Genomic DNA, 26,079 nt, shown 5'->3' with positions numbered 1-26,079 from the left:
AAAATTGCTGGTGTAGACCTAAGATCCTCTGGGACAGCAGAGGCTTGCCCCATGGTAAGGGAAGGGAAGTTCCCTTACTTCAATGAGGCTTCCAGGCTGCCCCTATGCAGGATACAGTACACACTCCATTGGCACTGTTGCATTGATGGGGGGGGGAGATTTAGGGTGCAATCCTAACCCCTTATATCAGTGCTTTCCAGCGCTGACATAAGGGCAATTCAGCTCCGAGTTAAGGAAGCAGTTAAGAAGCAGTTAAACCTTCCCTTACTTTGAGGAGGGCTCCGTGAGTGATATCCAACTGCAGGATGCAGCACATGTCCCACTGGCACCGCTATGCCAGTGCTCCCTTATTTAGGTTTGGGTTGTGAATACAGGCTTCTTTTCTTATTTTAACTTCCAATGTTGTTTTCAATTATTTAGTATTTTGCTATCACCTTTGAAAACTAATTTTTGAAACAGAGAAATGTGCTTTTTAAAAACCTGAAACTGGCCGAGAGACATTTCACCCATTTTGCCTACCCTAAATGTGTCCAAAGACACTAAATAATCTTCAGTCTTTCCAAAACTGAGAAGACTACATTTATGGATCTGTAGGGCATGATAGACAAAGGAAGAAAGCTGAGGATTGAAAAGCACATCTCATGCAGAGTGCAAATCTAGGTATTCTCTTTTTGCCCAGTCTGGGAAATATGGACTTAAATTGAGGGGAAATAGAAGATTGCTCTCTTCTTGCTTGTGTTTCCCCTTTTGTGGAATGTTATATTGTGTCAGAATGATATTGAGAAAGTTTCATGATTATAGCTGAGAAAACTGTTGGGTATCTTAAGGCTGTTGAGTTTCTTAGAACCCAATCCGATGTATGTCTACTCAGAATTAAGTAGCATTATAGTCAGTGGTGCTCAATCCCAAGAAAGTGTGGTTAGGACTGTAGTCATAAGCTCTCTTTTTTGGCCCTGCCAACAATACAAGTGCACTATTAGTTTTTAAAATAAGCCGTCCATTGCTATGACAAAAATCTGTTAGCTCGTTGAATGCTATGGAATTTTGTCGTGGTAACTGGCATGTCATGTCAAAAACTGATAGTTGCCTATACATTAGGAGAAGAGGCTGGTCACACATCCTCACCTTATTTTTGAAGGAAAGGGGCCAACAGAGAACCAATACACCAAGAAAGCTATCTCAGAACAGTGACATAATGGCCGATTAGGACGAGTCCACAGGATACCATTGAGATGCTTAGGCTTCCTGGGACCAGCACATGCAGGCCAGTTCATGCATTAACTGGAATCTATTGTGCAGTCCATCCTCCCCTCTGATGCCAAGCTTGCAGGAAATCCACTCTTCACAAGCCAAGCATTTGTGCTGATGTGGGACTTGCTGACAGACTGTCCTTTTGTTCACAGGATGTGCTCCCCAGGAATTTTTCCCAGTAGCATTGTGATCCCAGGGCCTGTGAATGGTGGCCTGGAAAGGAGTGGCTCCTGGGGAGTGTAGGGTTTGGGGAAGCCGGAGGCCTATTAAGTGGAAGAATACCCTGAGACAGCAGGTGGGATTTTGAGCTGCTAATCTGAGTCATTTTTCTCATTGGCATTTTAAAAATTATTATTGGTACGGCATGGCCTCAGTGCCTCAGAGACTGATATTATTCACCTCTTTTGTGCATCGTACCATGTTTGAAATAAGGAACGAGGCGTAACAGCATGTGTCTCCTGTTCAATGCTTTTCTACCCCACTAGGGAGCTGGGACCTTTTTATTTCATATTAGGCTCCAGATTGGCTTCTTTATCCATTTTAACTCCTTAACAAATATTACAAAATGGGAGAATAATTAGCACTAGTCCCCTGGGAGTCATTCCATCCATGTGATGCATAAGAATACAAAGGCGAATTTAAAAAAAAAAGTAGTTGATAACAGTGATCAGTAAATGTTTGATTTTAAGACATCAATGTTTTGTACATTAAATATTTTATAAATGTGAACTATTAATAAAAGTGGTCAGGAATTTTTATTTAAATTTTAAAGATTGAAAAATGAAGGCATCACTAAAGTTAATACAAAAATAACTGCCAACTCTTGAGTTTGAGATTTTGTGGTACTCATTAAGAGGACTCTCCAATATTCACATATACTTGTCTCAGAAACAAATAACACAGGCCAACACACATTTTGCTTCCTTAACTGTTACACCAATTCCTGGGTATATTTGGGGTGCTGATTCAAAAAATGGCATCCGTTTTGCCCTATCACATCTAGTTTTGGAGATATAGTATAGCCTCTTTAGTGAATGGTTCAAGCAGTTTCCTCATGAGGAAGCCTACACCAGCCTTCAGTCTGCACGACAAGGAATAGATTCCTTCTGTGTACACAATGGAGGTGACCCAGGAAACGAATATAGCAGTCCACCTTCCTTGGGGGAAGCTGCACCTCCAGGGGATTTGTGAAACCTCTGGACATAGCAGCCAATGCAAGAAGAATGCTCTTGTGGATTTATTTTCATTTAATTGGATCAAAATGGTTTAACAGTTACAAAGGGAAAGAAGGGGTTGTCTTCTATCTGCCTGGGATTATCTTTACCCTTGGCTCTCCAGGGTTCCCTGACCCACAAGTTAATACTGAGGCATGCCTCTTGTACGTAACCTGAGATAGGCCAGCCAAAGGGATACTCCAGGCTGCCTGCTGGGACAGCAGGTCCTCCTAGCCTCTCTCAGGGATTGGGTGCAAAGCCCTGCCTCACTGCTGCCATCTGTCCAGTCATGACTGTGACTCACAGAGTCTTAAGAAGCAAAACTTAAAAGAAGACAACTGAAACTGGTGAAATCGCTGTCTCTTGGTAAATCTCCTTTGTGCCCTTTATTTTTCATTCCATGTAAGGTGAGTTGAGAACCTCAATATACTATGTATTGAAAAAGGATTATAAAGAGAACATTCTCCGTCTACCATAGTTCAGAATTCCTAAATTAGTTCTGTGGGAATTGGCTACTACATTAGCAGAATGGGGCTGATTAATACATTTCATTAAAAAAAATTAAACAATTTCTCCCCTAAATAATGCAGTTGGCTTCTATTAAGGACAGGCTGTAACTCACCAGAATTCAGCACGTCCTCTCAGAGGCATAGACAATTGGCTCGCTGGTTTTCTTTTCTTTTTTAAAAGTATGTGCTTTCTAGATACAGTGCCAAGAGAACTTGTATTTTATATAATTATTAACCGAACATCAACCTCAAATATGAAAAGCAAGCCATTCACTGACAGTTTGCAGAAAAGATGCTGTTAAGTGTTACAGTACATGTTGCTGGAATAATTTGAACAGTATGATCAGGGTGATCATTTCACTCAATAGCTTTAACCTATCCATAGGAAAATTAACACCATATATTTGTCTCACATTTAATTCCCAAAGTTTGTGTTCTGAGGAAGGATGAAAATTAGTTGTTGAGATAAAGCCCGGAATACTAAAAGGGAAGAGATTCATGGGGCATTGGAAGGCAGTAGATAAGTAGGAACTGTGAGACAGTGAAGGGGAGTTATGTAGGGTGTAAGGTGTGGGGTATAAGCTGTGTGGAGTGTAAACTTCTTCAAATTTCTGATCATGTAGCAGAAGGCCTTCACATTTGACTTCTCTCCCCACAACCATGATCACTAGCAATGTACAGTATTCTGTTTCTTTTTTTAACAGACTGAAAATGGATATGTCAGATTCAACCAAACAATGAATTCTGAACCAACATCACACTTGCAGCACAGTTGCCATAATACACATGTCTTCTTTCCACTAATTACACACATACATTTTGGATGATTTCTGGGATATTTTCTGCGGATATGGAAACTGGAAAGGTTTCTGTTATGAGCTCCCCTTTGCCCAGTCAGAGCACAAAATTGGAGGAATGTATTTTTGTTTTTCTTAATTATATCGCTGTGGTCATTCACAATTAAAACAGTGTATAAATTCCGCGTGAGATATCTGTGGCAGGACTTTTCTCTTTGTTTCTTAACTTGTAGCAGGGAGGTGAGATTGCAACACATTGAAAAGCCAGTCAGTTCCAAACGTTTATGCCAGCTTCACCAGCTTGAAACCATTCAAGGTCTATAACTTTTCTTGGAAGATCATATTTGGGAGGGGGGTGTTATAAAATATATACATAATTTTTAAAAACCCTCCATAGCATCATAAAAGCCTTGTTAAAGTACAGCTTCTCCTCATGCAGATTAATCGTCCCAAAGCCAGGGGACGTGCACTAATAGTATTTCCAGCAGCTGAGTCTATCCCCAAGGCCTTTTGTTGCAGCTGCTTAAAGCCCAAGTACCTCTGAAGGAGACAGCATTTTGGATGGCTGAAAGGTTGCTTTTGGCTGTGGTATTCGTTTGTAGTGGATAAGTGCCTGCAGGAGCTCAGGCACCCAGTGTCTTTCAAAAAGGCCTTGGAGGGAGGGAGGCCTTCTCACTGTGCTGGGACACAGCTGTGGGAGTCAGGAAGAGGAGCTTCTTAGCTCTTTTAGAGCTTTTGTTTCCTGAGGGACTGAAATGGCATGAGATGTGATGGAGATCAGTTCTTTAACCTGCTTCAGACCTGAACCTCTATCAATAAACAGGTGGGTTTCTTGAAAGGATTCAAAAACTTTGTTTCATTGACCTTATAAACTGCTCTTCAACTCCTGCCAAGATTTTCAATTTCTTGGAAAACTGCAGGCCATACTGGCTTTTATCCAAAATAATTGTTGTAATGAATTACCTCCCAGTTCCCAATCCATGGCAAAGCAATGATGGATGGTAGATTCATCCACACTTGCTCCATTTCCAAAAGTTACTTGTCTCTAACTGCAGCTACTTGAATCTAACTAACATGCCTGGAACTGGTGGCAGAAAGGTCTCTTTTTGTCACTCATCACCTTACTCTGTATTTTACACTGTATACACCCCAGGATCAGTCTACTTGGAGCATCTTCCTATGGATTCAGATTCATTTTTGCCATGATTGGGAAGGAACACTCTCATCTCCAAGCTCACAATAACCAAAGAATGTGCCTGGGGAGATGCCAGCTACACAGGGTAGCTGGCATTGGGACAGTACAGAGAATGTTAAACAACCTGTCCGACTGGCAAGGAGCTGGCATATTTAGTGAACCCCAAATGGGAGCAGTTACATGCTGATTTGAAACAGAAAGTGCTGGGGGGTGGAGTGCTTAGCAAAACATCTACTTAATATAGACGTTGCTAACCTGGTCCAGTGTAGCATGTGCTCTATTCAGCTTGTAAGACCTGACCAAAGTGGAGTTGTGGTATCCTCTGGGGGTCATTGCCATTTCCAGCCAAGAAATATATGGAGTCTAGGGTACGATGATGGGAATGGGAGGGAGGTATTCATTGAAAGATGGTTTCCACGTCATGTAAGGGGAATTATATTTAAACTGGCATGGGGTACTTGTTTTCACTTAAGCAGAACTATGAGCAGACGGCTCATAACTGCCTCCAATGTGAGGTCTTGTTCATTTTGGCCAACACAGCTACAAGTTGGGAGGTGGAGAGTGGGGGAAGCTGATGACAGTTTCTGTAGGTGGTATTTGGTGAGAGGTGGATGAGAAAGAAAAGCTGTAGCTGGAGGCATTTTGCATGAAGCTGCTTAGGATGGACGGGCTACTTAGGCAGCCATTATGATGGGATAGTGTACTGTTAACATCAGAGGAGATACCATAGGTTATGTAACATTTACATTGCAATCATATACATGTTTACTCAAAAGTAAGACTGTCTTCAGTAGGGCCTGTTTTCAGTTTAATTTGCATAACCTAAATCAGTGGCGGACCTCCCATTATAAGCGATGGGGCAAATGCCTTTAGGACTCTGCAGAAGCCTCTCTGAGGCTCTTGACAGGGTCAGAAACTATGCTTCCGGTTTTCCGGAAGCACTGTTTAAAGCCTCAGGGAAGCCTCAGAAATCTTTCCTGTGCAGCCTGTGGTTGTGTGAGGCTCCGTGAGTCTCAAGGAATGGGGGGCAGATTTGCGTGCAGCAAGTGGCAGCATCGCGCGGGGTGAGCGGGCGCCACCTCAAACCTTTCCCTCAGAGCGCGAGGCTAGGGAGGCGCTACTGGCCTAAATGAGGAATTGGCTTCCTTGTTTACTATGATCCCTCTGCCTTACAGTTTTTTAAATGTACACAACGATTCTCATTAATTTATGTAATTAATATATATGTATCAATATATGTAATAGTATGTATATTTTATGTATTAAAATACACATACAATTACATATATTGATACGTAATAAATATTTTCTCCATATTTATAATGCAGCTAGTATAATACTAAAATGCCCGTACAGAATGCTGTAACCCTTTAGGGACCTGATCCTACCTAACTGGCATGCTGGCATAGTTCATGCTCCACCTTGTGCGCCAGTCCTCTGCGCATCACAAAAGCGCTGTAAAGCACTTTTAGAGGCTGGTGTGCTAGTGCAAAGGCGGGCACAGTGGAAGATGCCCATCAGGAGTAGAGGGAGGGTGGGAAGGGGGTGGAATGGGGCACGGAAAGGGTGGCAACAGGAGTGGGGGTGGGCAGATCAGACCCAGGAAGGAAAGGAATCTGTGGTGCTGGTCCATGACACATCCTGTCCCAATTTGCCGGAACGAGTGCCCGTGGGCTCCTGCCAGCTATGTAGCTCACACAGGTCCAAATAGACCCATTACGCCAGCTGGGGCTTTCTCTAGGGCAATAGGACGAATATCCCCTTACCTCAAAGAGACCTCCAGCCTACAAAACTCCCCTGCAGCATGCAGCGTAACCGTACTGGCCCAGCTGCATGGGGATTTGCACTGAATTGGGCTGCCCAACTATAAAACATAGCCAAATGGCAATTCAGGATGGAGCAACTAATATTGCTGCACTTTGATTCATAATCACAGTGATTGAGGGAAGGCTCACTGGTGAGTGTTAGAGACTTATAGTACAGCACTAACCTGGTGACAGGAATTATTACTATGCTCATCTCATATATGGACCAAATATATGTTGTAAATCTTTTGCAAATTGAAAATGATAGATAAATTATAAGCAGTCATTACTGTAATACAAAATAAGTATTTTGTGGGCTGTAGGTTATTACACCAGCATTTGCTGGTGTCAGAGTATGCAAGATGTTAAGTCACAGGATAGCTTTTCATCAGCTTTCAGGCAATTTTCCTGTGTTGTTTTGTAAATCTTGGATAGCATGATTTTAACTCATTTGGCAATTGGTTCTTAAACCACATTTATCTCATTACTTCATTGGAACTAAACTTAAGTTCCATTTGAGTTTAAGGGTTTAAAAGATTTGTGATTTAGGTTGAGTGTTTGCCATTACGTATAGAGGAAACCCACTAGACAAGAATGCTGATATTATTTTTTTTAATTGATGTGTGCTCAGCTCAAAAACTTACCCCAATTAACCTAGCCAGAGTTTGAACAAGATAACACATCAAAACAAGTTTTGATTGCATAGTAAAGTTTAACTACTGTATGTGGGATTGAAAATTGAATTTTCTCCTAAAAAATACTGGATGAGAATCCTGTTGTGGTTTTATCGTCTTCACAAATATCGCATCTTGCTTGCTTGAGCCATTTGGATTTGTTTGTTATTATTTCTCCTGCAGTCATTTATAGTGTTGTAAACACGATCTTACCCTACCATCTGCCCATGCTACACCTTCCCCTGAATGAAACACACTAATCTGGCAGTGGTATTTGGTTACGGAGAATCCTGCCTGAGCAAGCAGGCTTGGACTAGAAAATCTTCAGTTTCCTTCCAGCCCTGTAGTCACAGGGTTCTATGATTCATGACATTGGCTTGGAATTAGGAGAGGCACACAAACAAGGGAGTTGCATTGGCAAATGACTGCGGAACAATTGGGGATAAGGAAGTGAAATAACATATTTGTAGTCTAAGCTCCAGCAGCTGTAAAGACATAATGAGCATGAGATAGCAAGTTAGAGGAAAGTCTCAACTTATCTGTTGCAATGTTATAGAGTTGACTTCTGTTATATCTCTCATGCCTCTCCCCCCCTTCAGATTATATATTCTGGAAACATTATGATGTACACATTTGGAATAGATCTTCCTTTTTCTCCTCTTTAGGGAAATGTCAGTTCAACAGAAGGTGCAAACATATTTCCTGTGAAGAGCCTTACGCACCTCAGAAAGCAATCAGGTATAGTCAGTTCTCATTATCCACTAGGGTTAGGTTCTGCAAACCCTCATGGATAGTGAACTCATAAGAACATAATTCGCAGATAACGAACCATTGTTCCTATGGGATCAGTGGGGTTAGGTACAAGGGGTACCATGGAGGAAAGGGGTACCTGCCATCAAAAGAATTCAGCAGAGACCCTTAAGAGGTTATCAGAGTGTAGCATGAAGTGACAAAATATGCTGAATGCTTCAGGTGCCTACCAGAGGCTGCAGAGATCTTCAGAACCCGCAACCAGTGCAGACCTCTTAAAATGACCAGCGGAAGCTTCCATCGCCATTTTAAAAGGGTTTGTGCAGGTCACAGGCAACATTCTGAAGGTCTCTGCAGCCTTCGGAAGGTCTCCACGTAGTGGATAATCACAACAGAGGCGCAGATAATGAGAGAAGGTAGCAATTACACCCCTCATAGATAAGAGAATTCGCAGATGGCGAATTTGCCTATAAAGAGAACTGACTGTAATAATTAGTCTTGGGGAAGCTGGACATTTCTTAAGTCTCAGCCTTGAGAACCTTGCTGTTTGTATTCTAGGACACCAATGAAGATGATGGCACCTGCTTTCTCAAGTGAAGTCTTGGAGTTGTTCTGCAGGTTAATGGTAGCAGGGAACGTGTTGGCTGCACAATATAATTTCCCTTAAATCTGTCCTAACTTCTCTGACAGGCAAAAACAATTTGCTGACTTATTGGGGAATGACTTAGTCCACTGGGGAAAGGGAATTGGCAAGATCAAATCCCAAAGTCAGTGCTCATCTGATGGCTGCTGTCCTGCCTACTGTCCCTCTGTTGACTTAGGTGACTTTCTTAAACCTTGCTGCCTTCATAGTCCTCTCCCAAGATCACCATCAATCTTCCCTTGGACGTAGCTAACATATAAACAGAGCAGATGCATAAATCCTGTCCCTAACTTGAGGTTCAGCCATGGTTGGCAACCTTCAGTCTCGAAAGACTATGGTATAAGCCTACAGCACCCGGTATTCCCAAGCGGTCTCCCATCCAAGTACTAACCAGGCTTGACCCTGCTTAGCTTCCAAGATCAGATGAGATCAGGCATGTGCAGGGTAACAGGTTCAGCCATGCTCTTCCATTTCACCAACCTCTTGCAGCTGATGCTGACACTGCTAAGGACCCTGATACTGCAAATCAGAGCTCACAGATGAGGTTCCTTAATTTGCAAAAATACCTTAAAGCCCCTGTCCATTCCCCACCATGCTTACAACTGTTCTGTCACACCACTGTATAGCTGCAATCCACCAACCAACAGCAAATGCACTCATTCCATTGTCTTTACTGACTCTTAAGTATAAATAAGTGCTGGTTTGGAACTCGCCATAATTCTCAAATTATCTAATCAAGAACAATCACTGATTGCACTGGAGTGGATAGTAAAGAGTCATGATGTGTTTAGCATAGCAAAGGAGTGGCGTGATTAAGTCATAAAGAAAATATGTGTGGGGGCTGTGGAACATGGACCTGTGTCTGTGGAATAGGTTGGTTCAATGGTTCAAGTAAAATTGTTGCTGTAGGCTTATGGTATGAAGAGAGTGTGCTTTTTGTTGCTGTTATATAAACTTGGAGTATGTTGCAGCTGGAGGCTTGAACTGCAAGCCTGACTTTCTGTCAGGGTTTTCAGATATAGGCTTTTCTGTATTCATTTCTTTTGGTCTTCCATAATGTTTTTCTGGGACCCGTAATGCTTTGGAGTGAAACAGACTGAATGATATGTTCTCTTGGAAGGAACCTACTCAGTTTTTGTTTTTATTGCTTTGTGGTTACATACAATTTTCTCAGTTTCTTCATATTGTCTGTCTAGAAGTGCCTCAACATGTGGATTTATGGTAGCAGTTTCTAAACTATTAATATCAATTTACAAGTGATCTAATCAAGTACATCTCCACCAAGCAGATGTGAGCCTGCAAGCAGGCTTCTTTCATCTCTATGATTACCAGATCCTGCCCTCCCCTGCACCATCTTTATAACCCCACGAGGCATTGCCTAGTTGTAGCCAAGGCTTGGCTAGGCTTCTAGGAGAATTAATGAGTGGTTGGGAAAATATTATGGACCATATCAAATAGTTTTCTGCTGGTGAATGCTGCAGGACCCTCAGGGAAGACAGAGTCCCCAGCACCTTGGCTTTACACAACAGTCCCTTCTGTGTGCCAGTATCCTGTGTTGTCTCTCTTGAATCTCATTAGTGTTTTTGTGGTTCACTCCTTACTGCCACAATTTGGAATTCTGGCATGGAATTCACCGCAGCACTTGCAATAACCTTAAACAGGAGGGACAAAATAAATATAATTTACTAAGTGTTAACAGAGAGAGAAGAGATGGAAGTACACACTGTTTCCCAAGGGCCTTGCTATTTGTAAATACAGCTCAAACACATTTGTGCACAGACTGTGGTAAAGACAGTTAACAGGATAAATCCAGAGGGATATCATTAGAGCAGAAAACAGGAGATTTGATGATGTTCAGAGCTACCCAAGACCTTTTCTTCTAAAAAACTGAAATCTAGTTTTATAGGCGTCACTTAGTACCTGCTTATGGACCTCTGAGGTTGTCAAGCCTGAATGTGATGGGAAAAGGGAAATGCAAGTTTTAAAAAACAAATTATTATTGGATCATGGAGTTATAGGTGACCTTCCGTAGAAGACGGATAATGGTTCTCTCTTGGGCAGCCCAGTCCTAAGCTGCACTGGCACAGCCAGGCCACACAACCTGTGCTGCATCCAGTGCAGCTTAGGAGCAGGCTGGGGGTCTCCTTGGATATAGTAAACGGATATAGTTCCCCCTTACCCCGAGTAAAGCCGCAGCCATCCCTATGGGGTTTCTCAGATCAGCACTAGTTATAAAGCTGGTGCAAATTTGGGAAGCCCATGTAGGGCTGCCTGTCAGGGGTCAGGCATCCCTACAGGGGGGATGGGTTCAGATATGGCATGCGCTGCCACCACTGATCCTGCCCCATCCTGGGCCCAATCTGCCCCTGTTATACTTTTCTCCTGCCCAAAAAGTCCCCTCCCCACTTCTGTTCCACCCTCCTGCCACTCTCGCCCAGCCCCTGTGCCACCCAGCGCAGACTTAAGGGTGTTGTCCAGTGCAGGGGTCAGATCCGGCGCTGCCAAGCCTGCACAGCCCTCTGTGCCAGCCCAGTTGGCTCCCGAGTACGTGTAAATGTGCATATGGCACATTTATAATACTTGAAGCCAGTAGGGGGACTGGTGCACTGGCTCAACTTCAAATTGGGATTGCACTATAAATTGCATAAAATTACAGTAGTTTTTGGCTATACGGTATCCTTATGGCATATGGAATTTATGGCAATGGTGTTTCTGAAAGGTCTGCCATGTTGCAAAGCACTGCAGAGACACCACAGGCACCCACCCATAAGTCGACCCCACAGATAAATCGAGGGCAGGTTTTGAGCCAACAATCATGGAATTTTCTATGACCCTCGGATAAGGGTAGTTTAAGGGGGTTAAACTTAGGGGTGTCTGACTATAGATTTTACCTGAGGCCAGATCCTGAAAAATAACCTACCACTAATTGTTACCTAAGAACTGTAGTCTCTAATTTATTAAAAACACAGTAAAAGATACATTTTTATTCTTTTTTAAATTCTGGTCTTCACCACCTTTTTGTAAACACTATCAGAGTAAGTGCACTGTAAACAACATACCAGTGGTTCCCAACCTGGTGTTCACGTAATAATAATAACAAATAATAATAGGTATTTATATACCGCCTTTCTTGGTCTTTATTCAAGACTTTATTCAAGGCGGTTTACATAGGCAGGCTTTTATTTAAATCCCTTATTAAATAGGGATTTTTACAATTTGAAAGAAGGTTCTTTCTTTCAAGAACCACTACATTCAAGGTGTTTCACTCCGATCTGGCTTCACATTCTGGCCTCCATCCTCCCACGCTCAGAGCAGATGGAATGGCTCGGCTTTAGCTTGTCAGCTGCTTCAAGGTCGCACAGTGCAGGTGGCCTCGAACTGGCGATCTTGTGGATGTTATCTTCAGGCAGATGGAGGCTCTACCCTCTAAACCAGACCTCCTGCCCACGTACTCCCAGGGACACTCAACAGGACCTTTAGGGGTACTTGAAAAAGAATGGAATAATGGCAGAAAAAGGCAGGTCGTGCTCCAGAATGCTTTGCAGGGCCAGCAAGGCAGGAAGGAAGGTAGCTAGTAGGCTGTGAAAGCCCCACCAATAGCTAGTTTCTGGTCATCAATTCATCTATGAACCAGTGATTGAAAACCAGCACAGTAAAAAAGCTGAAACATAATATGGAAAGTGATCAATCAGCCAGAATTTCTCAGCACACTTCTGGTGCAAAACAGTGCAAAGACAGAGTCTTCTGTTCTTCAAACAGATGAAAAGAGAAAATATGTGATGAATACATGAAGTCTGGGCTTTCATATGGAGGAGGGCTTGTCTTACTAATTACAAACATTTTGCTAATATGAAGGGTACAATTTATGGAAATGGGCTGCCAAGGGATATGCCAGTGAAAAAGGTTGAACCATGAATCCTTTAAGGTGCCTGGTGTGTTAAGCCAGAAGCTCTACATACAACATACAACCCGTAACTGGGATGTGTAATTCAATTCACAGCAGAGAGAGGCAGCTGCATGTATTTGCAACCCTTTTCACTCAGAAGTAGACCCACTGCTTTCCATGGGTGTTATTCTGAAGTAATGGTGCACTGAATTGTAGCCTGGGAAGGAGGGTTCCATCCTGGTGTTTCCAAAAACAGACCTGCTTTGCAAGCATTTGCCAAGCAGAACCAGGCTGCAGCAGAAGGAAGGAGACTAAAAGGTTAACTTTGGCTGGAATTTCCCAGTTGCCGTAGAAAGGATCTCTGCCCTGCCTGCCTAGTACCTGCCTGCTGCTTGAGAAACTTGGCGCCTGTCTGCAGCTTGAGAAACCAAACTGTTCAGAGTTGAAAGGCTCTGCCCTCTGATTGACCCAGAGATAAGGCAAAGTGATAATTGGAGCTTGATTACTTGGCAAAAATTTCACTACTATAGGTGTGCATCTACGCTTATGCTTATTCTGTATATGGCTATGCATCTTGACCAAAAAGCAGCCATACTTTACACAGTAACACTAAAAAAAATACAACATTTTTAAACATTTAGGTTCTGTAATTTGTAATTAACCTTTTCTGGTTTTCCCTATGTTCTAATGTTCAGCAGGTGGGAACATGCATAGGCAACGTGCTGGGGCAAATGCATATTATGTTTCCTTTATTGTCTAATTAGAAAATAGAACTAATTTTAGATCTGCACATGTGTTGTTGTGTACATGCGTAGAACTTGTGTGGTATATTCACAACCCTACCTAGGTCATGTTTGACACTGCTAAATACCAAAGCCCCAGGGCTTTCAAAATGAGCAGATTTTCTCTTTGCATCCTGCTCTAGGGCCCCTTGCATGTCCCAGGACCACTTATTAACAAAAGATCTTCAAATAATTTTCTGCTAAAGTGTTGTAAGGACAAATATGGTTGTCTCTCTGCAAGACTACAGCGCTGTACACACATGGAACAGTAGGGAGAGAAATGCCGAAGATTAAGGAAATGGCCTCTAAAAGAGCTCTGTCATAACAGACACGTTAACAAAAACAGGACATCAAGGTTGATCCCAGCACATTTTCTGCTTACACCAACCTGTTCAGGTCAAATGCAGATGCTTGGCTATTCTTTTCTCTTAGGATCTAACCCCTTGGTTAGTTTGTTGTTGTTGTTGAAACATCTCTCCTGCTAGTGTCATGTAACTCTGAGTTTGTGGTCAGGAAGGAATGCACAGAACCCTGAGTTGTTTTGAGATCAGAAAGCCTTTTACAGACAATTGATGTTAGAAGCATCCACATGGCAGGAAAATGCCTTTCTCTCTCCCACTGTTCAGGGAACAATTTCTCAGTGCATCTCCTAAGCCAGGGGTGCTCACACTTTTTTGGCTCGAGAGCTACTTTGAAACCCAGCAAGGCCCGGAGATCTACCAGAGTTTTTTTACAATGTTTGCGCCATTATAACATATAACATTTATGTATACAATGTATGTTGGTGTACCTTGCATAACCGCATGAGCCAATATTGTACAACACAACATAATTAACTATAAACATTTTTTGTAATTACTTGAGTTTACTTTGATAACTTGCACTGAAGTGAATCAGCCAAGGATGCATAGTCCGGACAGCCAGCCTCAAGCACACTTCCAAATGTTCATCAGTCATGGTGGACTGGTACTTGGACTTAATGATCTTCATGTAGGAAAAGGCTGACTCACGTAAAAAAGTGGAGCCCTTCCTGCCTCAGGTGCTCTTATATCCCTGAGGGCCCTATTGCCTTCAAGTGGCTGCAGCTGTGCAGCACACTCTGCTGGATGCCCAGGCCTTACCCTTAAAGGGGCCATTGCTGACACCACATCTACCTCCTCACCAGATCTTCCTCGATTCCAGTACAAGTGGGGGGGGGAGAGCAGATCTCTGTACAGACCAGTGCAAAAACAGGGGAAAGGTGTGGGGGAGGGAAGATCGCTATATAGACATCACAGCAAGACCAGTGCAAAACCCCTTGCACACAGAACCAACAGATGGAAATGGGGGGGGGGACAGATCTCCATACATACCAGTGCAAAAACAGGGGAAAGGTAAGTCAGCCCCAGTAGAGTCAACGGGGCTCACTCCCAGGGATGTGTGGACAGGAGAGAAGCCTGCCAGAGGCTCCTCTCCCAGAGAGGAGCCTGCCAGGGGTTCCTCCCTGGGCTCACTCCCTGGGCTCACAAGCCTGCCAGGGGCTCACTCCCAGGGATGCATGGACAGGAGAGAAGCCTGCCAGAGGCTCCTCTCCCAGAGAGGAGCCTGCCAGGGGCTCACTCCCTAGGCTCCCTGGACTCACTCCCTGGGCTCACAAGCCTGCCAGGGGCTCACTCCCAGGGATGCGTGGACGGGAGAGAAGCCTGCCAGTGGCTCCTCTCCAGGTCTACTCACAAGTCAGCCCCAATAGAGTCAAAGGGGCTCACTCCCAGGAATGCGTGGACGGGAGAGAAGCCTGCGATGGACTCATTTTGCCTCGAGATCGACCAGTAGACGTATTGAGCACCCCTATCCTAAGCAATAATAAAACAAATAAATAAAATCTGCACAGGAAGTGAAGCTTTAAATACTCTAAGTTAGAGCATGAGAGTGGAGTGACACACAAAACATTTTGTCTAGAAAAGGAGGTTGGACTCTGCTTCAGAACTCAGATCATAATGACTTGCAACACCTAGATGTAAACAGTACTGAAGAGGCAAACTGGAGTGGTAATGCTTAAAGGTGTAGTACCCCAATAATGCCTGTAATGGAAAATGGGTGATGTCTGGACTGTGGGCTGCTCTAAGTGCCAAAACAGAACTTCTTGTAAGTGGAGGGGTCCCATCTATCTGCTGCTATACAGAATATTGGTAGCACTGTGCAGTACAGAATGTATCTTTGCTTGCATGGTTCATGCTTGAAGGGAGTAGCAGTGTAGGTGGTCTCATGCTTTCTGGGTCAGGGAGATTCTGTCTGACTGCTTGTGGCACCGTTCCAAGGCATACGGCCCACCAGAGAAATATAGGAGTGAGGGAGACAGATTCTCTCCCATGATTTCCCTGGCAGTACTTTGATCTGCACAGTTCTTCTGTCCAGTCTTCACTTGGCTGAACTTCATGATGAGAATCACTGTTGCTGAAAAGTGTATGCGTATATTGCACAGAGAAGAGCAAAAACAAATGATTTTAAAGAAAGGAGAGGGGAGCGAATCATGCTGGTCCCAATGCCTCCTTCCCTGGACCTTTGAAGAGGTGGAAATGTGATTACATACCATTAGCACCTTTTATTTCTGCCCCTGCTCGCCTTCTGCATTGACTTACAACTGGTGTTCAGAGGTATACTGGCATTCACTGTAGGCTCCCAAGGGCTGTCTATAGAGGAGGAACAATAAGTAGATGATTTTGAATTATTTAATTTTGACTAGAAAAAAATACATTCTTCAGTTAAATATTTATTTTGTCAATTTACACACCTTGTCTTGTTTTTGGTGACCAATATGGTTTCTATTATTATTATTTTTTTTTACTGTTCCTTTTTGGTTTTTGTGCAAGTGAAAGCGAGAGTGGAGTGGTGGCTTTTAGGAGACACTAGAGGACAACCCATCTATGTGAAAGAAGTGGGAATGACGTCAGGAAGTCTTAATGGTGAAGTCTTAACATCAGATGTGCCCAGTTGGCTACCCTTCTGGATTCCCTAACGGTAGTTGTAAGCCTTTCCCGCCTAAACAATAGCAAGTTAAAAGTGGCAACTTTTAATGAAAAAATATATGTTGAAATCGTGAGATTCTGTACACCTGGCAGAGTCTTTGAAAGGGATGAGGAAGATTGATGAAACCTATTTCTCTATATTTACGGCAGAGATTTTCTCATCTTACTCCTGTCTCAGGATACTTTAGCAAAGAGAACTGTGGAATAAGAAATTCATTGCAGGAGGTGGGGATTCATTCATTCCCCTGGGGGCTGGGGATAAGAATAGGCCCTCAGTTTGACTGTATTTGTCCTAAAAGGCGACTAAACAGCCACCGGGTAGATGGGACTCCTTGCCTGGGAAGGCAGCTCATCTGAGAGAAGGAAAACTCTGATCCCAAACCTCCACTGCCTTGTGGCTACGTCCAGTTATGGAAAAGGCTTCAGGAGTCAACCTCGAGGCAAAATCCGGAGCCGGAGTCCCTGAGGCAGTTCATGGCTGAACACAGTCACGTTCTGGCAACTCCTGCGATGCCGCTGGAACCAACCATATTGGCCTCTGCCTTTCCACTGGACCATTTCAGCGACGTGGAGAGAGGGATTTGCTGCATGGGAAACGGTCTATCCTCCATATCTACTTTACCCAGGCTTTGCGCACTCTGTTCCAGAACCACCATTCAGAGCGCGATACCATAGTCTTCTGAGACTGAAGGATGCCAACATGTATGCAGGAGGTGGAGATTAGGAACCTATTGCTTTTCATAAGAAACCATTACTGAAAGATGAAAATTGCCAGAATTGATTTTCCATGGATAAATTATTGGAGATTTCTAGACTGCCTAATGCTGGTGACTTCCCTTGCAGTGTTGTAACATATAAAGTGCTTGTGCATTTAAACATGCCCGGTGTAGAGTAGATATTGTCGCTACATTATTTTCATTAGTTACAACCTTTAATAGATACTGTCAAGGTATCCACCATTTCTAGCCTTTTTCTGTGTTGGAGGAAGCTTCAAATTCTCCTGATTCCAGGGTCTGCTTGGAAAAAAACAATGCCTTGTCTAAGCACACTCCACATCCTTCTGCATTGCTTAAGCTGCCCTGAGGGGAAGCCTAAGTGATGGGGCTAATTGCCTGCAATAAACCAATTAAATGACTCTGATATAAATCTTGGTGGCACGCTCCTGGGAATCCAATGGCCATGACATCATCCAGCAAGAGGATCTCCCTCCAGTGCATGGTAACCCCTCTTCTCTCCCCCAACCCAGTTTGTCAGCACCATTACAGGGCCCTAGATCTGTTCTTTACACTGCCTGCTTTTTTACTTCTTTACTTCCACTCCTGCCACTTGTATGTTCTTGACAGTGAATCCAAGATTTTAGAAACGCATGATGGTATGTTTGATTCCAGCTAATTATAATACCTTTGCACAGTTCACAATTCTGATAAGGGCACCTAGATTCCTTGAGGGTGCAAGACTTTAAGCATTATCCTGCCTTGAGCTACTGCATGTTTAATGCCAAGAGGAATAAACACAGATGTATATTGAACTGCGGAAGGATTCTAAGGCTGCAATCCTGTCCACACTTACCTGGGAGTAAGATAGAGGTATTTGAAAACAGTGTTATTTACCTTACTCAGAAGTAAGCCCACGGTAAGTAGGTAGTAATCCTATCTCACACCTCTATCCATAGATAAAGAAAGGAATTTTTAAAACTTTAGCAACAAAAATAACAAAACACCAAGATCACTAGTCATCTTGATGTTAGGAGTAAATTCTAGAAATGATATGGAATTTTAGGACATTTCAAAATCTATTGACATTTCAAAGTTTGACCTCAAATTTTAAACTAAGTGGGCAATCTCTTGTTTGGAAAACAACTGAGCATAGATAGTTTATTTAAAACATTTATACTTTGCCTTCCTACTACCAAGACCATGCAAAATGGCTTAAAATAATTAGAAACAATTTATACTAATTACTCAACAAATTAAAGCAGCCATCTATTTAAGGGAATATTTCCTGAATGTTTTCCTCATCAGATACTTTTTTTCTGCTTAAAAGACACAGTGAACTGTGTTTGTACAGATTCTGGGAAGAACTTGTCCCTACTGTATATATCTGGCAGTTCTGGTGTTATGGAAGTGATAGCTCAGTAGCATTGTCAGCTCCTCCTACTCTTTGCTACCATACTTATGTGGGTAGTCTCTTCATATAACCTCTGGTAATGAAAAAAATTACTTTCTGAGGACCATTTTAGAAATTTCATTTTAGGTGCACATCTACAATGTTTTAAAACTGTAACCTTGTGAATATGACAGTCATCGGGGAGCCAGGAACAGGTATAGTTCCTTATTGAGTGTATACTTGTTGACCAACTCAGATTGACTTCTGTATGATGCCTGAAATGACCCCCACACTTATCCGAATATGTCACATTCAATCAGCAGTTAGTTTGTGAAACTCTCCCATGTCTCATTGTCTGTGTATTTGACCATCTTTTTTTGAGTGGGATCTGTGCCTCCCATTGCAGCCTCAAGTTTGTGATCATTTACTGTTTTTACTGAGTCGAAATTGTACATCAGTGCTGTACATCATTATAGCTTGCGTGATTCGATCATACTGTTTGTTTTCCTAATTAACATATTAACAGACACAGTGTGGGTAGTCTAATGGCCCAATCCTATCTCAGGTCAACGTGCAGGATGCAGGGCCACTGGTACAGCAGCTGCTGTATCCTGCACACTGGCAGGGTACCAGAGTGGCTGGGATAGGTAAGTATAGAAAAACTTTACTTACCTGTCTTGGTGCTGCCTGTTGCCTTGCAGGACTCCTCAGAACTGCACTAGCTCTTTATTTATATTTATTTTATACAGGTATTTATATACCGCCTTTCTTTGGTCGTCAGATTTCTGCTCAGACTTTAATCCAAGGCGATTTACATAGGCAGGCTGTTCCAAACCCCCGTAGGGATTTTTACAATTGAATAGTTCTCATCTTTCATAGAACTCCTCGTTCCAGCTGGATTTCTTCCCGGTCTGGCCTCTCTCTGGCCCTTCTCCTCCCATGCTCCCCTTGACAGCAACTCCTCTCTGCCACCGAGGGTCAGCACATCAGTATATCAACGTGTTGTCAGTTCTCAGGTACTTCTGGTCATTTCGAACTGGTAGCCTCAGATCTTCAGGCATACAAGGCGGCAGCTCTACCGACTGAGCCAGACCTCCTGCCAGACCTCTTTTACTGGCATAGATTTGAGGAGTCTGTTGTGGGTGGCCTTATCTGCGATGGGGGTCTGGATAGGGCGGGCACTGATACAGCAATAGGCCCCCCACCCTTTTTGGCTTCACTGCTTTCTGAAACCTGCTGGTGGCTGATTTGCATGGCACCATTAGTAGCACATGGCCTTCCAGCGTTTGCACCGACAGCAGCACTCTGTAGACAGATGGAGAGACTGTCATGAAGGTGTACCTTGTGGAACACCAGCATCTCATGAGAATTGGACCATTAATAAAGCAATTGTGGCATGTAACAGCAGAGGAGTTCAAGAGGCAAGAACAAAACGATAAAGAATGGCACATCCATACCATGCTGTGCCTTCCACAGACAGTGGTGTCTCCAGATGTGAAGTTTTGATTCCCAGCTTGTTCTTACTCCTTTTTTCTTCTTTTCTCCCTTTCTGGAAAAATTTTTGAAACAGTATCACCCAAAAATTCTAAATGGACAGAATGAAGGAAGCAACCTGAAAGAAGCAAACTATGAATGCATGATGTCTGGGTTCTTAAAATCTTACTGTATCTGTGATCATATGAATATGTGAGGCTGCCTCATCCTGAGTCAACCAGCATCTCAAACCTGATCCTGAATTTTCAGATTCAGAAGTTAGAGGTCAACATTTCTTACTTATGTTCAGAATCATTAATGAGCTTTCTAGATCATGAGTCAAACGGTTGATCCACCTAAGCCTACATCAAGGTTTTGGAAGAACTGAAGATTTCCCCCATTCAAATCTGAGACTAAACAGTCCCACAAATCAGTTATCATGTCAATAAGTACACCTTTCAATGAGCTGCATTTTTTGTACTGTGTGACATGATTCTGATATGTATCCTGGGCCTGCCACTTTTCCCCAGAAAGAGAAATATGGTCTAGCCTTGTGCTTTATGGTATGAAGACAGTCAAAAGAAAACCCCAGTGGCCAATCTGGTTTAGCCCAGGCATGGTGACAACCTCAGTGCTACTAAACACACTGCCTATTGTTGGCTGGGTGATCTTGTTAGAGTGAAACATCCAAACAGCTGCAAGGTGTTTGCCCTGACCCAGGACTTGCCCTGACACCTCCTTGCAAAGCTTTTCATGTCCTGTGCAAGTTGGTGATAACTCTGACCAGGATGTCAGTCAAACAAACCACTGGGTCTCCTTTTCCCTCAGATCTCTCCTGATAAAGCCTCCTGGGCATTAGCTGGCTGTGTTTGCTGAAGGGTCAGCCAGCCCCTGTTCACAAAGGAGTGCTCTGTCAACAATCCTCAAGGGGCACTAGCATATCTAAGCAAGCAGGGGCCAAGCAAGCTCTTCACACCTGTTTAATGTTTTGAAAGCAAAGCCTCAGCCTGTCAAGCTGGATCCAAGGCTGATACCTTTTTGAAGATAGCAAACAAAGGAAAGGAAGGGAAGGGAAGTCTGCTGCATTTCACACCCGGTATTCCAGACTCGACTCCGGCTATACCCGCTTTCTTCTTTGCACCCATCCATATTGACTTTCTGTGTCTTGTGGGTCATTAGCTGATTGATCTTTGCTTGTTTGGATATGTTTGGTGCCAGACTGAAGGATATACTGAGCCCCGTCTTAAAACTGACATCACCCTTTGCTACATTCTCTCATCTATGGTTGCACTCACAGCCCACCAAGCCTGCCTACAGTGCAGGTTGGTGCTTTTCCCTATCCTGCCATTTATGTGCCAAGCTCATGTAGTTATTATGCTCTTCATGCTGTATTGGCTTTCAGCATTTTGAATTTCCTTGCAGATGTGAACAAGGTTCTTCTATTTTGTATAAAGGGGGCAGGCACATAATATTCCTGGCCATAAATAATTTGAGGGGTATTTGGCTCCTGAATGCACTCTCCAAAAATGAACACTTACAGATGGATTTACAATACCTTAACCCAGAGAAGTGCCTACCTTGATAGCTCATCCTCCAGTCACAAACTCTTGATTGCCTCTAGCAAACCACTGTCTCTCTGCCTCTGGGGATAATGTTACTGACTTACCTTAGAGGGAAATTGTAAGGATAATCTATGCATAGTATTTTGGACACTGAAAAGCTATACAGTATATACACATCTTCATAGTTGTAGTTTTCATAGTCATATTAGCATTAGTATTACTCATAAATTCCTAGCACAGACTGTTACTAAGCTAAAGCAAATCATTCTGACTGATAACTCTATTCTTACTGCATCTGATGAGAGGAAAAATGACCTGCTCAAGAAAGGTACAGACACTGGCAAAACTAGGCACGCTTATTGTTGGAAAGAGCTCAGGCATTTCATCTCTTAAGAAAATACAGATGTGTGAGCATCAAAAATTGGATCTCTTAATAATATGCATTTTAAAAAAAGTGGTGCAGCCTTTGCACTTTAGACATACAGGAGGAGCCTGTTTATTCACGGATTTTCTAGTCGAAGTTCTGGCTCAGTGCTAGTCATTTGCTTATCCAGTTTTTGGTATCTGCGGGGGAGGTCTGAGAATTGATCCCTCATGGATATCGAAGCCCCACCTGTAGTATAATTGCCTGGTAACAAGATTATGGCCTTTCTTTAATAGGGCTGTGAAATGATTCAACTTGAAAGCTTGAATGTTAAGCAGAAACGGCAAATTTTAATTGACAGCCCAATCCATTGCTGGTCACCACCCCACGGTACAGTGGTGCTGAAACAGTTGCCACTGTATCCCACAGGGCCAATGAACCAACCAGACGTATCCTTTGGGTAAGGGAACATTGGTTCCATAACCCCGTGTTGGCCCCTTGCAGATCCTATGGGTCTACTTGGATCTGCACCAGTAAAATCAGTCAGTGGAGACGATGCAAGCAGCCCGTGTAGGGATTTCAGAAGTGGGGGGGGGAATAGGGTGCAACAGCAGCCTCAGTTACCATCCCTCACCCAGGAACACCCTCTCCCCACCATGAAGATAAAATATCCACTTCATTGAAAACACAATACACCTGCCATGCCTCAGATTTTGGAAGTGCAGTGGCAAACCTCCCAGGGATGCAGCATGTTTATTTGAGGCATTGACTGTGCTTCACAAAACTTATTTTAAACGTACAGGCTCCACTATAGTGAATATTGGACTTTTGTGCTGTATGCTTGTGGCACTCTATAATGTGCATGTTCTTCACAAATTATAGGAAAGCAAACTCTTTTGCCTGAATGATGGTCATGAGATTTGTGGATATCACCTACTGTCAGATCCATATGCTCCAAACATCATATAGAATTCAAAGTTCTGACTAGGGGAACGATCATTAAATCCTATTTCTCGGATTATGAAGGAGCCTCCTTCCCCTGCATCTTTGTGACCTGGGAAGGGGCTCTGCATGATTTGGGCTAGGCTGCTATGTTTCTTTCATAGAAAGTGTCTTGCCTCAGTAGCTAGGCTAGCTGATCATCCCAGCCATTCCAGTTGTATAATTCTTAAGTCTATAAACACACTGTAGAGATTGTACAATTTCTGTTGCTGTAATACAGTTGTGGTTGGTCTGTTTACAGTGGATCAGACCTGTGGCTCTCAAACTGAGTTTGCCTAAAAAGGTGCAAAGCACTTGCTAAGGGAGGAACAATTTATCTTTCAGTGCCTCCAAGCCCAGTTTTTGCATGTCTTGTCTAAGCCACATAACACAATGCCAATATGACCCTGCAAATTGCCTCCTAATCAGTATAACACGTGTATGGTCTGTTTGTGGTGCTTCCCCCCTCTCTTGATCGATAGCAAGCAAGGACTTCTAATAACTCCTTTCTATTTTGTGGATTTTTGGTTGATTCATAATTTTGGCTAACTATTTGTCTTCTGTTGGTTTGATTATCATGATTAGCTTAAATATTAGCTGAAATATTACCATGATTAGCTTAAATAACAAGCTTTATCCCACTCAGTTTAATAACATACCCTGCATTATGACAACAGTCAGCCAATCTTATTTCAAGATTGAAATAAGTGAGTGGCAACAGAACTCACCATTTTTTAATTACTAAACTGGTTTTAAAATCTCATTAACGCACATCAAACAAGCATTTCAAAAGGTTAATTGAAGAGATCCACAAAATATGAGTTTCATTATTTCTAAGGTTTTTGCTTTTGAATGAGAAATTTTAAATTTTACTTTCCAAATTCCAAATAATAAGTTTCATTATTTCTAAGGTTTCTGCTTTTGAATGAGAAATTTTAGGTTTTACTTTCCGATTTCATTGCGGTCCATGTTGGAGGTCCAGGTTCTGGAGCCCATTACTTCCATTTTCATTACTGGAAAAGATGCAGAAGAGAGTGACCAAAATGATTACTGGGCTGGAGCACCTCCTTTACGAGGAAAGGCTATAGCATTTGGGGTTCTTCAGTCTAGAAAAGAAGTGCCTGAGGGGGGACATGATTGAGACATACAAAATTATGCAGGGGATGGATAGAGTGGATAGAGATGCTCTTTTTCCTCTCACAAAACACCAGAACCAGGGGACATCCACTAAAATAGTGTTGGGAGAGTTAGGACAGACAAAAGGAAATATTTCTATACCCAGAGTGTGATTAGTCTGTGGAACTCCTTGCCACAGGAAGTGGTGATGGCATCTCGCCTAGGTTCCTTTAGGAGGGGATTAGACAAATTTCTGGAGGAAAAGTTCACCACGAATTACAAGTCATGATAGGTATGTGTAACATCCTGATGTTAGAAATAAGTTACCTCAGAATGCCAGATGCAGGGGAGGGCACCAGGATACAGGTTGTGTCTTGTTGTCTTGTGTGCTCTCTGAAGCACTTGGTGGGCCACTGTGAGATACAGGAAACTGGACTAAATGGGCCTTCGGCCTGATCCAGTGGGGTCTTCTTATGTTCTTATGTACTAATGGTTCCTCTTTCATCTTGTCCACCAGCAGTTTATAGTGACCCAAGGTAACTCAAATAATTTTAATCTTGTTACTGCAAAAACTCCATTCGTGGTGTAGCATCCAGGATCTCTTGCATGGGGTGGGGAGGAGTGGAATGTGTGAGAATGGGCGTGTGGAACAACACAGAAGTTAAGCATAGAGGAGTTACCACAGCGCAGTGAATGGCTGGCCCTTTTTCTCTGATAATCAGCCACATTAGATGTCTGTGGAGAAGCATGAAACCCACATAATGGTTCTTATTGTTCAATATTCTCTCTGGCTCCGAGACCCCCGCCCCATGCACGCACTTGCACAGCAGGAGAATCAGCCACTGAATCATCTTTATCCTAGGCAAACAAATAATCTCCCACCCCTCACTCCCAAGCTCCACCTTGGAAACTGAAGATCAAGCATCTTTGGCCAAGCTGCACAACGGCAGCACAAACACTTGGTTTTGCTCGGTTGGGCAGGCAGCTTGACCTGCCAACTGTTCTCTGGAGCCAGCTCTGCCTCTGAGGAAAAACCAATGCTGCCCAAGAACTGCAATCTGTCAAGTCTCTGTTAGCATGTCTGGCACATCAAGCAGCTGAACCAAGGATTGTAATTCATTGGCATAAGGAGAAGGACCCTGTAAGTGCTCCCAAAGAGCTCACACTGTGTTCCGTTTCTCTTGCACGAGGCAGGAGACCAGGCAGAGGGAAAGTTATGGTTTTGCCAAGCCGGCTGTGTGAAAAAGTCAGTTCTGGTATGTTAGTGGCCATCTTTGAACTGACAAAAGGGACTTTTTCCCAAAGAGGCTTCAGGATTTATCTAGAATGGTACAATGATAAAAGTCAGGGGAAGTCACCCTTTATTTTTGGTTCCCTCTCCAGGGAGCTGCCATATGCTTGGAATGAAATCAATGCATTTCAAGAGGCCTGAGAATTGTGCCACAAAGACAAGTTCACATCTCTGCATTTCATACTAATTAACCTGGAATAACTATATCTCCTGCTCAGATATTTATAGTTACTAATGTGGTTTTGAACACTTGCTTGCCTATAACTGGAGGTGTTTGAGCAGTTGTTACTTATTTTACTCAAAGTAAGCCCATCTTGTTCAGTAAGATTTAGGATTACAGCCTGTCTTACTCATCAGAAACAAACACATCAACTAGAACACTGAAGCACAAGGTGGAAATAATCCGTCCTTCATTAACCCAGCTTCATTAATGAACCATTCCCCCCATTAGTCCATTAAGTCAAGGGTTCACTGTGTAGAGTTTGGTATCGGAGTATTGGCTTAGTTATTCATGATGTTTCAACTGTTCCATGACCCATGTGTAACAGAATCTTCCAACCTGAAGAGGGTAACTCTTCTCCCATGGTACATGTCTCAAGTACTCAGGAGTAATGACTATACTCTTAATTGCTCCACTTCCAAAGTGGTTGCATTTACATTGTACATAACTGAGCA

The 26,079-nt window shown here is 43.0% G+C and overlaps 1 protein-coding gene and 1 pseudogene across 2 annotated transcripts in view; one reads left to right on the top strand and one right to left on the bottom strand.

Moving 5' to 3' along the window:
* Positions 1–26,079, top strand: part of NTN1 (netrin 1) — a 151,915-nt gene that overhangs the window by 51,509 nt on the left and 74,327 nt on the right. The gene's annotated exons all lie outside the window — the stretch shown is intronic.
* On the bottom strand, positions 9,181–9,297 carry LOC136642598 (5S ribosomal RNA; annotated as a pseudogene).

Source organism: Tiliqua scincoides, chromosome 2 (assembly GCF_035046505.1).
Source record: "Tiliqua scincoides isolate rTilSci1 chromosome 2, rTilSci1.hap2, whole genome shotgun sequence".
In the NCBI taxonomy this organism is placed as follows: domain Eukaryota; kingdom Metazoa; phylum Chordata; class Lepidosauria; order Squamata; family Scincidae; genus Tiliqua; species Tiliqua scincoides.
Note: the sequence above shows the minus strand (reverse complement) of the source record. Positions and strands in the feature narration are given on the sequence as shown.